Below are 16,243 nucleotides of genomic sequence, written 5' to 3'. Positions count from 1 at the left end.
GGCTGTTGGGAGAGGCATGTACTGCCCTGCCTCTCAGCCAGGCAGGGGCAGGGTCTCTTCCTGGATGCAGAAGAGCAGTTCACTGAGTGACAGGAGAGCCATGCAGAGCCAGGCACAACAGCCTTAGAGCAGCTATGACCCAGGCAGCAGCACTCAGCTGGCAGCTGGAAGGCAGCACAGAGCTAAGTGAGGGGGTAGGGCAGGCACTGAGGGCTTTGGAGGCAGGGATGACATGGGAGGCACTGGGCCATCCAGTGTGGGGAGCTGACACTGGCAGGTTCTGAGGAGGAGACTGGGGGCTGGCACGGCAGTGCTCTGGGGAGGTTGGGCGTAGTGGGGCTCTGGAAACAGGAGGCTGGCACTGAGGGATCTGGTGGATGGTGCTCTGAGGCATTTGGGATGAGGGGCTGGCTCTGGTGGGCTCTGAGGGTGGGAGGTTGGCATTGGGGGGGGGGTTGGGTGCAGAGGTCTCTGGGGTCAGTGGCTGGTATGGGGGAGTAGTGTGCCCTGGCCCTGCCCTGGTCCTGGCCCTGGCCCTCAGAGCTGCCATCAATAGCCGTCTTCAGATGCAGCAGCCGCCTGCCACGTTGCAACTTCCAGAGCTGAAGCCAGCTGTTCGCAGTGGCTCTGGGGGCTGGGGCTTTTGGTGGGCTGGCAACGCTTTATTTGCAAGTTCATTATCTGCATAATATGTAAATATGCACATCAAATGTTACCAGTCAGCTAAAAGTTTGTGAATGTGTTTGCCAGTCCATGGTATGAAAAACGTTGGGGACCACTGATCTAGACCATCCCTGACAGGTGTTTGTCTAATCTACTCTTTCACCCTGACAGCTTGGAAGTTTATCCCACTGTATAATCTATATCTCCCTTGCAGCAAATGAGTCCATTGTGTCTTGTCCTATCGTCCGAGGTTAAGGAGAATAATTTTTCTCCCTCTTCCTTGATAACAGCTTTCAAGTACCCAAAAGGTTCTTAAATGTCCCCCCTCAGGCTACATCTACACTGCAGGTTTTTTGTGGAAGAGGATATGCAAATGGTGTACTCATTTACATATCTTGTGCACTCATTTGCATATCATCTTCCGATCCTTTTTGCTGAAGAGGTTTTGCCATTTAAAAAGCCCAGTGTAGACAAGGCCATTTGTCACAAAAAAAACCTTTTGTGCAAGATCCCTTATTTCTCAAAAAATGAGGTTTACAGGATCTTGCACAAAAGGGTTTTTTTTCCCCGACAAATGGCCCCATCTACAAAGGGCTTTTTAACAGCAAAACCTCTTCCACAAAAAGGATGGGAAGATATACAAATGAGTGTGCAAGATATGCAAATGAGGATGCTAGGAATTATTATGAAAGGGATAGAAAATAAGACACAGAATATCTTACTGCCCCTGAATAAAACTATGGTACGCCCACATCTTGAATACTGTGTACAGATGTGGTCTCCTCACCTCAAAAAAGATATTTTGGCCTTGGAAAGGGTTCAGAAAAGGGCAACTAAAATGATATGGGGATTGGAATGGGTCCCATATAAGGAGAGGTTAAAGCGACTGGGACTTTTCAGTTTAGAAAAGAGGAGACTGAGGGGGGATATGATAGAGGTATATAAAATCACGAGTGGTGTGGAGAGGGCTGATAAAGAAAAGTTATTTATTAATTCCCTAAATAGAAGAACTAGAGGACACCAAATGAAATTAATGAGTAGCAGGTTTAAAACTAATAAAAGAAAGTTCTTCACACAGCGTATAGTCAACCTGTGGAACTCCTTGCCAGAGGAGGCTGTGAAGGCTAGGACTATAATAGAGTTTAAAGAGAAGCTAGATAATTTCATGGAGGTTAGGTCAATAAAAAGCTACTAGCCAGGGGATAAAATGGTGTCCTTGGCCTCTGTTTGTCAGAGGCTGGAGAGGGATGGCAGGAGACAAATTGCTTGATCATTGTCTTCAGTCCACCCTCTCTGGGGCACCTGGTGCTGGCCACTGTTGGCAGACAGGATACTGGGCTAGATGGACCTTTGGTCTGACACAGTACAGCTGTTCTTATCCTTTTCTGCAAAAATCCCACAATGTAGATGTAGCCTCAGTCTTCTCTTTTTCAGACTAAACAAACCCAATTCTTTCAATCTTCCCTCAAAAGTCATGTTTTCTAGACAATCATTTATTTTGTTGTTCCTCTCTGGACCCTCTCAAATTTCTCTGTTTTCTGAAATATGGTGCCCAGAAATGGACACAATACTTCAGTTGAGGCTTAACCAGTGAGAGTAAAGTAGAAGAATGACTTCTCATGTGTTGCTTACAACTCTCCTTTTAATACATCTCGGAATGATTGATTTTTTTTTTTTGGGGGGGGGGGGGGGGGTTTGCAAGTGTCACACTGTTGACGCATATTTAGCTTTTGGTCCACTATGACCCTTAGATCCCTTTCTGCAGTACTCCTCCCTAGACTGTCACTTCCCATTCTGTATAAGTGAAACTGATTGTTCCTTCCTAAGTGGAGTACTTTGCATTTGTCCTTATTGACCTGCAGCCTATTTACCATGTCCTATTACAATGTCGCTATTCAGCCTGTGGTTTAATCATTTAGGCTGTCTACACTGGTGTGATCTCATGCAAAAGCAGCCACTCTTGCACAAAAACTTGCTGCTTGTCTACACTGGGCGTGTGTTCTTGTGCAAGTAAACTGACGTTCTAATGTATAAAATCAGGGCTTCTTGCGCCAGAACTTTGACGCTCCCGCTCGGGAATAAGCCCTCTTGCACAAGAGCTCTTCCAGAAGAGGCCAGTGTAGACAGGCAACATGAATTTCTTGCGCAAGAAAGCCCTATGGTTAAAATGGCCATCAGAGCTTTCTTGCACAAGAGAGCATCTACACTGGCATGGATGCTCTTGCGCAAAAGCACATGCTAGTGTAAACGCTCTCTTCTGGAAGAGCTTTTGCAGAAGAACTCTTCCGCAAAAGAGTTTTTGTGTGAGAATGTGCCAGTGTAGACGTAGCCTTAGGGTGTGGTCCAAAGCTCATTGGAGTCAATAAAATCATTTCCCTTGACTTCATTGAACTTTGGAAGCCTCTACTACTCTGTTTCTTTCTGAAACAAATACAGGCAGTCCCCGAGTTATGCGGATCCGACTTACGAACAGGGCTTTTCTCGCCCCGGAACTCGCGGGCGGCGGGACCACCCAGATGCACAGTGGTCCCGCCACCGCGTCCTCCGGGGTGAGAAAAGCTGCTCCGGGTGTCCCTGGTCTGCTGGGGACCCCTCCCAGCAGACCAGGGACACCCCGAACAGACCAGGGACACCTGGAGCAAAGCCGCAGAGGCGGCGGGGTCCTGCACCTCCAAGGCTTTGCTCCGGAGACCAGGCTTTTGTTGTGGACACCTGGGGTAGAGCAGCTGGGATGCTGGGGTCCTGGGGGGACCTACCTGGCAGTGCCCCAGCTGTTCTGTCCCAGGCTCCAGATTCAGCCGCTGTTGAAACTGATCAGTGGCTGATTCCAGGAAGCTGGGGGCAGAGCAACTCTGCCTCGGGCTTCCTGTAGTCAGCCCCTGGTCAGTTTCAGCAGCAGTGGCTGAATCTGGAGCCAGTTCCGAGTTACATACAAATTCAACTTAAGAACAAACCTATAGTCCCTATCTTGTACATAACCCGGGGACTGCCTGTACTATCTCCTGGAACAATGTATTTTCTTTGCATAGATACCACTAGAGAAATAATTCTGTTAGTAGATTCTGACAGTTTGAAATTCATTCATGTTCAGTGGGGATAACTTGGAACTGAAGTGGTACATAAGACTTGTTCTGGTCTTCTAGCTGGGAGGAAATTTCACTCATAGCGATGGCAGAGCTATTAAACAGATGAAAACACACATACACTCTTCCTCAATTTCTTTCTCTCCCTCCATTGGTCAGGCATCCAAAAGTAAATATGCATTATTATTAGGTCAAATGGGCAAAAGAAATAGTATGTGTGTGACATCTTTATTCCCTACGTGAGTAACAATCTCATTTGCACATGCAAATGGTTGTCCACACAAAACGCTATGTACAAATTTAGAGGCAAGGTTCAGGCCCAGTTAAATATTTTGTCTTTTATTTTTATTTATATATAAATAATATATGGAGAATAGAATAGCTTGAGAGAGAGGGAAGGGAGAAAATCATTAAACTTCTAGTTTAACAGTATTTGAAATACCTGCAAAAGCTCCAAGTTCTCCATTGCTGTGAATAGTTATGATTTTACAACCTGTCTACAGCCATCACATAGGATCACAGGAAATGCCGTACTTGCTTGGGCCAATTGGCCATCTAGCTCAGTATCCTGCTTCTGAAAGTGGTCAACTCCACCTAGTTTAGACAGTATGCGAAATGGCGGAGTGAGCAATTATGGAAGCTTTATCTTGAGGTTGGCCGCCTCCTTCTCTTCTTCTTCCAAAGCTATGGAATAGAGTAGGCCTCCCAGAGGCAAACTATTTTGTTTAGAGCTCACAGTTCTAATCCATCTCCTAGCCAGACAAATCATAATCTTACTGGTCAGAAGCCCTTTCTCTGGCCTAGAACCAAAGCAGAGATGGTCCTGAATCAGTTAGCATAGGAGTGGGCTGCTTATGCAATCCCAGCAGTTGTCCTCAGCAGCAGTGGATTGGTATAAGTGCTTACGTTCCCACTTAATATATAGACAAAAGAATTAAGGTCAAAATTGTTTCAAACACTCTTGCACTTCAAAACCAATAGAAATCAAAATGTCTTCTACTCAGCATTTTTGTCAGCATGATGGTTAAGTTTTGACCTCTAAGAACATCTGGCTTTAAGGAATGACACATACTGTGAATAAAAGACTGTACAGAACGCTGCCCAGAGGGGAGAGTTTTTGGGACCAAACATTGCCCACTTGTAATGCCATTGTCCTTTGTGCAGTGGAGATAAGTTGGAACTGAACTGATACATAGGACTTCTTCAGGTCTTCTAGTTGGCATGAATTCCAAAAGTTCTCAGACCTTCAACAATGGAGAAGACCTAAATGGTGGAGACACTTGTTGTTAAATGCATTAATGTTTCCATAGTAAAGCTGCATTTTAAATTGCTTCCATTCCATTATACCTGTCTTTCTGAAGGGCTGTACATGTGTGTCTAGTGGCAGCAGCAGACAGAATGCAAGTCTGATTTTGTTCTCACTTTATGCTGGTACAAATCAGAAGTCACTCAATTTTTGTTGTAAATCCATGCTCTCCCCTGCATTTGTGCAGCTTTGTACCTTCTTACCAGTGAAAAGCTGTGCTAACGCAAGCTTAACTGACCCTAAGGAGGATCCCCTACACATGGTAAGCTTGAGTGGCAAAGAGCTGCCATAATAGCCCCATATGTTACATGCTCCCACGTGGGCTAGCAAGGGAAAGCGGACACTGTGCAGGGGTATTTTAGTGAGCCTTAGCAGTTGAGACAATTTAAAGTAGACCTGAAGCTGCTCTTAATTATTCTGGGAAACAGTCCTGTGCTGTCAGCCACAGCATCAGGAAAGGCAAATGTGGCATGAACTGGGCTCAGGATTTGGCCCATAGGTTTTGCTTGTAGTGACATATGTTTGCTAACCTGCACAGTTGCTTGTCAGGATGACTCTCAGGAGCGGATCACAGTCTAATTCACAGACCAGTACTGCATCAGGGGCAGAGTTTGGTTCTTCTTTTTGTTTCTGAAGCAGTTAATCCTATTTCAGAGGACTTATTTTCACTAGTGTTAGTGTGAGGCTCCACTGTCCAAGGAATATCATTAGAATTTCAGTTATAAATGGTTGGAAAATTTGGAATTTATGGAAATGTTGGAAAATTTGTTAGCAAATCAACACATTTGATTGCTAACAAATTTGCTCACTGGTGCAACAGTCATAAATGAACTTCAAATACACCATACAAATTACTTACTGATGGTGCATAGAATATCTAAAACAGACTGTTGATTATCCAGGTGTTAACCTCTGTTAGGTCATATAACGCATATGTCACAGTCCAATCATTTATTTTTCTCCATTAGGTATGTAAACATCTGTAGTGGGTAGATCTAAGTTCCTAATTCTGTATTCTCTGGTCTACTGTAGATCAAAAAGGGACACAAAAAAACACAAAAGCCCAGAAAATCAGAATCCTTACAAAATTCTAGCTGTCATCGTGGGCTCTATATCCTAATATCCTTAATTCATCTGAAATATAGATCTGAATCCCCTACTTACTCATGGAAAGAACAGAGGTGGATTAAGCCTTCTAAGCAAGGCATTCTTCCTTTGCTCATCAACCCAGCAGGCATCTCTGACTGTCAACAATTCTTGATTTGCTGCTTTAATTGGGGTATCTCTCATTCCGGGTTACAGATCCCAAGGATTTTGCTTTGATGAGTCCTTGCGCGCCAAGCGATGTGAAACCATGCCCCATATCTGCCACTGTAGATATCTCAGCAGTTGGGGCTGGTTGTCAGTGGAGTAGTTATTCTGATTATTATTTATTTTTGGTGGGGCTTGAGAGTTCCAAGCCTGGATCAGGACCCAATGGTGCTAGGTGCTGTACAAACACAGAACAAAAAAAACCCCTCAGCCCTAACGCACTTACAATTGAAGTATAAAAGACAAGAGACAACTAGAATGGCCAGGGATAGGGGGAGTACAAAGAAGCAGTGAGACAATGGTGTTCAGCATGATGGGCACAAGTCAAAGCTCATTAGCTGCCTAATTTTTATCAAGTTGGAGTGCCTAGCTGGGCCCCTCTAACCTTACTGGGAGAAGCAGGCAAAACTCATGGCCTAGTATGTTACCATGCATTTCACAAAATGCATTTTCTAGAACACATTATCTTGCAACTTACTAGTAGTTGTATCTGGAACACATGGAAAAGTAACATTAGGGTGAGCTATTTTGGGGCCTCTCTGTTTTGACAATACCCATTTAAAAGATGATCACTTACATGAGTGACATGAGCATATGGCTCAAATTATGGAAGTGCCAGGATGAGCAGTATCCATTAGAATCACTCAATAATAACAGACAGATTTTTCAGCCATAGGGCAGCTTCATTTCCATCCAACTTCTCTGTAAACTTTAAAGCCTGAACAATATTCAAGTAAAAGACAAATCAAAGTCTCCATCGTTTTCATGGAAAATATATCCTGATGACTGTAAATAAAACTCTGTAGCCCAAGACTAGGAAGTCAAATGGGAAAATTCACAGAAATATATTTTGCCTTTGTTTCCTTCATTTGTAGGTTCTCAATAGGGGCAAAGCCTGCTTATTCAGATTTCCCAAAAAACACTTTCACTTTTGGACCAACGGGAATTACATCATAAACTTTATAAACCATTGGTTTGATGGGATGCAGCACCAGCATGTGGAAATCCGAATTTCCTAATAAAAACTTGAGTCATCGGTTACAATGCTATGATTTTGGGTGTCATTCCATTGTACCTCATGTAGGGAATAATTCTGGACACTCTGGATGCAGGTGAAAACAAGCAGAGGATTTATTGCACACAGCTGGTGGAGTGTCCCTCAGGAGGTTAACCTGGTGAGCACTAGTTAATCAAAACATTACAATAGATTATATAGGCAGCAGATGGGTGGAGTAGAAGCGATTCTACAGAAGGGTCTGTTGGCAAGATGTAATGAGCACATAAGCCAATAAACTACAAAGGTTACACAGCATCTCCGCCCATTGCCAATTAAACATCTTATCAATAATACAGGTAGGTATTCCTAACAAGCTAAATAAGCCAATATAAACAAGACAAGCATTTTAATGGCAACTTTGTCTGTTGAAATTATGATGCGTCTACCGTGAGATGATACCACTTCGTGTTGGCGTAGTCCTTGGGTCTCAGGCTTATCTAGGATTAAAGGAGACAGTGAGAACGACTTCCGTGAAGTTTGTTTTGGTACCAGCCAGGGTCTTGTCTTAGAGTAAGACCCTCTTGGAATGTGGTTGTGAGGGCGACTAGGGTCATTTTAACTGCTTGTGCTATGCATTCTCAGGCCTTCTCTGAATTTAGGATAGTTTAGGGGTTCTTGGCGAAATACCATGGACTGCCTGTTTACCCTTATATCCCATACAACTTTTTTTCTTAAGTATATCTACTTACACTTCTATAGTGTCAGTTTTCCTATTGAAGAATCTGAAATCACATTACAAAATGTGGGCCAACCCCTAAACCAGCCAAATGGGGAGTAGCGCCTGGTATGGAAGGTGATTTACCAAGTCCAAGCTCAATCAAGGCTGATTCAGGTTTGCTTCTCTTTAAGGGTGCATCTACACAGCAGGGCTTAGCTTATTTCAAAATTGGAAGTGTCTACATGGCACTTGTTTTGAAATAGAGCACTCTTCCTTCGACTCCCCTTACTCCTCATACAATGAGGGTTACAGGAATCGGAGTAAGAAGTCCTCCAGCTTGACAGTATTTCAACATTATTTTGAAATAACTGCCTGCTGTGCAGATGCGAACTAAGTTACTTTGAAATAATGTTGCTGTATAGACATATCCTGACACTATCAGCAGAAGAGTATAAACTAAATGTATCTGCCTAGTCTCTCTAGCCACTCACAATCTTTAGTATATTTATCCTGTGAGGTAGGGAAGTACTCATATCCCCATTTCACAGGAACAATAAGGTCACACCTAGAGCATGTGGCAGGATCTTTTGAAAAAGCGTCCCGTTTTCGAAAGAACCGCATCTAGATGGCGGTTTTAGTTTCAAAATGGCACTTTTTGAAAGAGCGCCATTATGTGATTATGCAAATATCCCTACTTCATTTGCACTTTCCAAGTGCTTCATTTACATCCCTCTGCCAATAGAGGGAAGTAGTCTAGACGTAGTCTCAATGAATGTCTGCTGAGTCCTAGAGTAGGGCCCTAACCACTGAACCATGTGTATTTAGGTGAGTGGTGGTCAAAATACTGATGTTATGTGAACTTCCTGCAAACAACGAAAGCATTTAAGAACAAGCTGATAAATATTATGCCGCGTGCAAGAGCAGTAGCTGAGGTCTTACCAAGGCTACGTCTAGACTGCAAGCCTCTTTCGAAAGAGGCTTTTTCGAAAGATACTTTTGAAAAAGCCTCTTTTGAAAAAGAGCGTCTAGACTGCAAGCAGTACTTTCGAAAAAGCAAGCCGCTTTTTCAAAAGAGAGCACCCAGGCAGTCTGGATGCTCTCTTTCTAAAAAGCCCTGTTTGCATTCAAGAACGCCTTTTTTCGAAAGAGCACTTTCGAAAAAAGGCGTTCTTCAACGTGAAATGAGGTTTTCTGCCGTCGAAAGAAAAGCCGCGTTCTTTCGATTTAATTTCGAAAGAACGTGGCTGTAGTCTAGACGCAGGTGAAGTTTTTTCGAAAAAAGGCTACTTTTTTCGAAAAAACCCTTGAGTCTGGACACAGCCCAAGAGGTGACTTACTGCCAGACATATGTTTATGTCTGTTTACTCAGGAAATAATTCATGTTTTGAATACTTATCTTTTGCTTGGAGCATTAATCATGCAATATCAAACAACAGGAACTGCTTTGTCTGACATTCCACAAGATAATACAGTTATGAATATTCTAAATGTGTTTTCCAATTGTAGAAAGAGGCATCTCATGATTCAAACTAGCTGCACAGCAAACTCTCAGTAGCTGCTTCATTTTATTTTCTGTAGCTGCACAAAACAGCAGAGGCAGCATATAAACTGAAGAAGAAACATTACTTTAGCTTATCTTCTGGTCTTTAATAATTCCACTGCAAAACTAGCAGGTTGCAGAGGTGTAAGCCTCAGCTCAGAAGCAAAACAAGTTCAGTTCAATGGACTTACACCAGCCTTCTCTTCTAAACAAGCCATTGTTTTGTAGAGATGCAGGATGTTGGAGGAAGAATTTCCTAATAAAAACAACATGGTGGGTCCCCAGCTGAGAGGACATTGGGGAGAGAAAGTATGGCCAGGACTTCTCTGTCTTGGCAATTCCTAGCTGTTGGAATAGCTCTTAGGAGACATTGGCAGTCAATGCCAAGTAGATCAGCCCTTAGGTAGCTCTGAGTTATGTTTGAGACTACCTTGGTGGATACCTGGCCCTAGAAGGGGGTGCGTGATGATAAAAAAAGTATAAGATATGGGCATCTTATCTCTTCTCATGTTCTCTGCTGCTTTAGGGCTGAGTAAAGGCCAGGTCAGATACTATTCAGGATCTATGTCTGAATGCTAAGAGGTTGGCTCTAATTCACTTTCCTTTTCTTGAAACATTTTCATAGCATCTTTTTTATTAGTTCAACTCTATTAAAGTTAAATGTAATGAGAAGGAAATTGAGCCTTATTCAGAAAATAGTTGTTTTTGGGAGGTGTTTGGATGAAAGTAGTTAAAGCCATGAAAGATGCTGAATTAAAATTATTGTAATTCAGGCCTATATTGGAACCTACTCAAAATACCCTGTTTTTTTAGGCCAGTTGAAGCTAAAGGTGCGCTCACCTCATCTGTGATTATGAACACTAACAGGAGAGGTCTTTCAGGGAAAGATAATGATTCAAATTACTAACAGTGGGATATCCTCTTTAGCATACCAAAACTATCATTTTGGTGGCAGAGTCAGGTTAGGGCCAGGGAAAGTTGCATCCCACAAATGATGAAGTCCGGAGGCCTTCCTTTTTAACATGTGCAAATCAGGATCAGTCCAATGGGCCTGATTCACAACTTCTTTCCCCACCCCCTTCTTAGGTGGCTATTTACATCTATGCAAAGTGGATGCAGATGTTGCTTGTAACCAATTGGACATGACACCCCCTTCCCTCCTCTCCAGTGGAGTCTAGCTAACTGAGCATACTCCTCTGCTTTTCCCTTCTTCCCTGACCTTGGCTTTCTTAGTTATAATTTGGTAAGCTTTTAATCATGCCTTTGCTATGTTACCTTTAGTATGTCAGACAATGCAATTTCTTGCTACTCAAGACCATGAGGCCCAATTTTGCCTCAAAATCCTATTGCTTGTGAATCTGTATGTAACCTGTAGAGTGAATATGAAGTATGAATGAGAAATACCCAGTTTAAGGCCAATTAGGATCTGTGACCTTTTAAAGAAGACAAAGACCCTGGAAAGCAGATAAATTAACTGAGAAGTGGCCAGAAAATCTCTCTCTCTTGCTCGGACAAGATGTAACTGCACAGCAGAAACCTGGGATCAGCCCAGAGAAAGTAAAGCCTCCTGCAGACCTGAAGGGATCTCCCAAGGAACATCATGGTCGAGTCTCTGGGAAGCTGATGCCTGACCAGCACTCTAACCACCAGCAAAATCAAAAGTAATCTCCACTGCACTTGCAGCCTGCCTCCAAACTGCCAGAGTGCCTCCAAACTGATGTATGTGTATGAGTATCACCTTACTCTCCTCTTAAGAATCTGTAGCTTTAAACAACCCCCAAAGCAATACTGCTCCAGTCCACCCTTTGTCTGCGTTCATTCCTCAGCAGGTCTGAGGAAGTGCAAGATCACCCTGTCAGAATTTTCCATTACTCTGCACATTTATAAATGCATCGCTGATGTGTTAACAGATATATCTCCTTTGATTTCAGAGGACTCTGGATCAGGCCTTAAAGCTAAGTGTATTTGATTTACTCTGATGTGAAAATCTAGAAAGCCCCACTAGAATCCAACTGTCTCTTGTTTTTAATGGACACACATAGGGTTTGATCCTACTTCTATTAAGTCAATGGCACTACTCCTATATGCTTCAAGTTATAAACTTAAGCACTTTGTTGGATCAGGCCCATATTGCCCAATATTTTTGATCAAAGACAAAAATATTGTTGAACTTTTAAAAACAAATGTCTTCCATTCACCCATATCATTAAGAAATACTCTCGGTGTAATCCTAGCTCTACTGAAATCAGTGGGAATTTGCGATTGACTTCATTGGAAATAGGATTTCATATTCTATTTTTCATATACACACACAGTCAGTCAAACTAACCTTCAAGCAATTTACATATATTACACTTTCTTTCAGCAAATGTACAATGATAATCGAAGAGAAAAATTTTTTGGAACAATTCCCTAAGCATCACTTGCACATAGTCTCTCTTCAGAGTGTCACCAAATGTCTTTCGCCCACCAAGTGCTGACACAAATTTTATTATCGAAGTTAAATTTGACAGAGAACTAAACCACTTCTGAATGCTGTGAAAATGGTATTAATCTTTCCACAAGCATAAACAGGTTCTTCAGGGCCTAATCCAAAACTCATTAAAGTCAATGGGAAGACTGATTCAATGAGCTTTAGATCATGTCCTTATAGCAGATCTTGGCATTACAAGATGCAGGCAAAGTGTTTATCCTGCAAAATTACTGAGGCCCTGTTTGTATTGCTACAGTATGTGGATAGCCCCCATGACATGCTTGGGTATTGTGAGGACTTTTCAACTTTGAACTTTAGGCTGCAAACAATTTTCAGTTTAATTATTTCTGGGCTTTGTGATTGCTTAACTTTTCTTAATCAGTATGAAATACACTTACTCTGCATTTTTACTGTCATTTATTTGGTTGTTCATGGAAGAGGTTCTCAAAGCGCTGCCCTTGGGATTTGAATGTGCTGAAGAAAAAAATCCATTGCCCAGGTGCAAAATTTGAGTAAGAGCGTGAGCAAGAGAGTGCTAAAATGTGAGCTGGGAGTGGGAGGAAGGCAGTGACATTGTGTTCCTTTTCCAAGTGCTTTCTTGCAAGCTGCCAGCATCTCTGCAAAGTACCCGCATTCAAATTCACAGAAAATCTCTCTCCAGCTGAGTTTTGTGGTGCCAACCTCAGAACTGCCGCATGAGCCAGAATGCGCTCAAACCAGACAACCCCATCGCTACTCCCCAGGACTGAGCTCTGCTAGCAGCAACAAACTGGTTTTTACTAGTTTCTGTGATGTGCTGACATCAGAATATTGACTGAAAACTTGATGTTTATTTTGCTTCAGTAGAGAAATGCTAAATGTCGCTAAGGGGTCACTTACATATTTGATGAACATTCCTTACCAATCATATAAACATCAGAAATGCTCAGCAGTTTGGTGCAAGTTCATAGACTTCAAATCTAGAATGCTCATCTAATCTGACCTTGGGAAAGTCACTTAACCTCTCTTAGGGTACGTCTAGACTACCGCGTTTTGTCGACGGAAGTTTTGTCGACAGATACTGTCGACAAAACTTCCGTCGACAAAGAGCGTCCAGACACACTGAGTTCTGTCGACAAAGCAAGCTGCTTTGTCGACAGAACTCCGTAGTCTGGACGCAATGTTACAGGCAATAACACCTTCTGTCGACAGAGTTCTGTCGACAGAAGGTGTTATGCCTCGTAAAATGAGGTATACCAGCGTCGACAAAACTGCTGAGTTCTGTCGACATAACGTGTAGATGCTGGTATAGTTTTGTCAACAAAAGTCCACTTTTGTCGACAAAACCAGGTAGTCTAGACACACCCTTCATGAAATCCTGACCTGCTTAATTGTTAGAGTTGGACAACTTCTATTATTTAGGTAATATTTCCTTCCTTCCATCCTTTGTGTCTCTTGTATATTTATACTTTAAGCTCTTCAGAGCAGGGACTATGTTTGTCCAGTCCATGGCATAATGGGTCTTGAGCTTACTTACAGCCTCTCTTATGTCTGAATGATGCTAATAACAGAAATTGAAGTTTTTCCATTCCTAATAAGTCATAATCAGAGGATTTCTATACAGGTCAGGCATGTTCAGTGGTGCACCAGCTGAGTTTGCATTATATGACAAATAACAGAAGTCGATGTGCTTTTAAGAAGCACCGGAGAAGGGTGCATCCCTTGTATTTTCTTCACATATATATCCCAGAAATAAAAATTGTGTTCCATACTTAACAAAATTGATGGAAGCTTTCTACTGGGCAGACACTGTATGTTGCTGAGCTTCAAGCCTCTCAATATTAGTGTGTTTAATGGAAATGCTGATACTATCTGAAATATGTCATTGCATAGAAATGGCACTTAGATAGCTTTGCATATCCTTGGTGAGAAATCCTTTTTCCATAAAAAATATGCAACACATTCGCTCATGGTGTGGACAAATGTCTTTCATTTTCTTTGAAGGAAAAATAAAACGAGAAAAAGCAACCACCTACTGACTTATTTAATTTAGAAACACATGGGGGGCAGGTACACTAAAAGTCACTTCCCCAAGTGTGATCAAGGTATAGAAAAATTCTTTTAACTGAAGCAACTATCATAACCCCTGCACTGTCTGCCCTGCAGCAAGCTCAGTTTCCTTCTGACCTGGGGAAGAACTCATTAGTAGAACTCATCACATTATATTCATGAATTCGCATATAGGATTAATTGCACGATATTCCAAAACTAAGAGAATTGACAATTATTATTATTTCCCAATGAGCTTTAACTGAATTCATATATATTTGTAAATTTGCACAAAGCTGCTGAAATTTTAAGGCCAGCTTTAGGTTCCCATCCTGCATGGATATAGACCCCAGCACCTATTTGGAGATCAGTGAGCCTCTCTGTACAGGTGCAGAAATCGAGGTGTGGGCAAACTAACTTATCAGACCCTGAGAGGCATACTCCACCAGGGTTCCCAGGACTATAGACTGACCAGGTAGAGTAGAATCTGAGAGCAGTGAATGGAGTCTGGATGAGGAAATGGAACAGTCAGTGGCTGTGTCACATACCAGAGGATTTTCCCATGGACACTGGGGTTTATAAATGTGCTTCCCCCCGATACTAGGCTTGAACCTCCCATTTCTTTCTCCTCCGCACAAATCCCAGGACCCATGGGGAACTCCAGGGAGAGCTCTAAAGGAAAGAGGGAGGATGCTGCTGCAAAGGTGGCTGGTGTCTCCTTTCCATGTGTCAGACAAGGTGAGTCATACAAGGTTAAAAAAGGGCATGATCTGCCCTGTGTGCCCCCTCATAGTGAGGGTGCCACTACAGCATCCTGCCCCTGTTTCCCCTTCTTCAGGCCTCTGATGCTGGATTCTGTATAGACACAAAATTCCAATAAGTGACCACACAAAAAAAATCTTCTGCCCAACCTTAAGCTGAGCACAACCCCTCCGCTTTGAGGTACTGTCCGTTCCTGCTGTCTAGGCAGCTAGAGAAGGCACAAGCCTTTCCTGGCCCAGTGGCCTGCCTTCTTTGCCTTCTCCCAGTTCCCCTTCTGTCATTGTTGTACCAAATAAAATCAAGCAGGATCTTATGAGGGGGATAAGGCAAAAAGCCACATTTATTGTAAAGATAATAAAAAACTAAAGAAAAGATAGAAGCAAACAACGTTGTTTAACTACTTATTCCTATCACTACTTAACCCTTATACACTTGTGAATATATATAATATATATATAACCATTCATTCATACATCCATTCATTCAAGTTCTGTGTATAGTTACCAGCCTGGAAGTTGCTTGTGACAGAATACTGGCCAGGTACTCTGTACACAAGTGATGGTAGTGGGGAGCGAAGTCCTGATCAGATGCGCATCTGAAGCTCCTGGTGGGCTGGCAGCAGAACCTTGGACTCTGATTCCATAGTTTTTTAGTCCAGTTCTTATAGGAATTTTTTCCTATGCCAGTCTATGGAAATTGCTGTATCATGCTGATGTCTCCAGGGTGGCTGCCAGGTGCTCATCAGTGATCTCATCGGGTGGACCTCCAGTTTCTCCACTTGACACCTTTTGGTTGCACTGGCACCTGACGCCTTCTTCAGCCCTTTGTTGCTGTATTCTCAGGCTGGCACCTCTCAGAGCCATTCATTCATCATCCAAGCACTCTCTCATACATTCATACAGTATTTTGTATAATAATAAAAGTTGTAGTTACAGAAAGTTTCTGGGTGGTATTGCTTAAAACATTCTCTGACTGCTAAGTAAAGTTAACAATGCCCTTAGACAATTACAGGGCTTGGCTCCCATAGCAGAGTTAGTGGTTTGACAATGCATTGTTACAATGTATCTCTGCAATGTCAATTTCAAGCAGCCCCTTGCACAAGCTTGCGCATGCCCTGGAGCACGGGGGGGGGGGGGGGGGGGGGCTGTTTCTGGCTACATAGGATTATATTCTTAACAGTTAGGATTATATTTTTAACAGTTCTAAGTTACATGACCTAATATATTATATTCTAAAGGGGCAATAATAATCATAAATCTAAACATTTAACAATCTTAACATAATAATAATAATAATAAGAAGAAGAATCCTAATAAATCTAAACACTTTAAGTTGTGGGGAACAAATTATGGGGAGTCACTT

The sequence above is a fragment of the Pelodiscus sinensis genome, chromosome 10 (assembly GCF_052426305.1).
Source record: "Pelodiscus sinensis isolate ZL-2025 chromosome 10, ASM5242630v1, whole genome shotgun sequence".
Classification (NCBI taxonomy): domain Eukaryota; kingdom Metazoa; phylum Chordata; order Testudines; family Trionychidae; genus Pelodiscus; species Pelodiscus sinensis.
The sequence above is the reverse complement of the archived record's forward strand: the minus strand, read 5'-3'. Positions refer to the sequence as shown.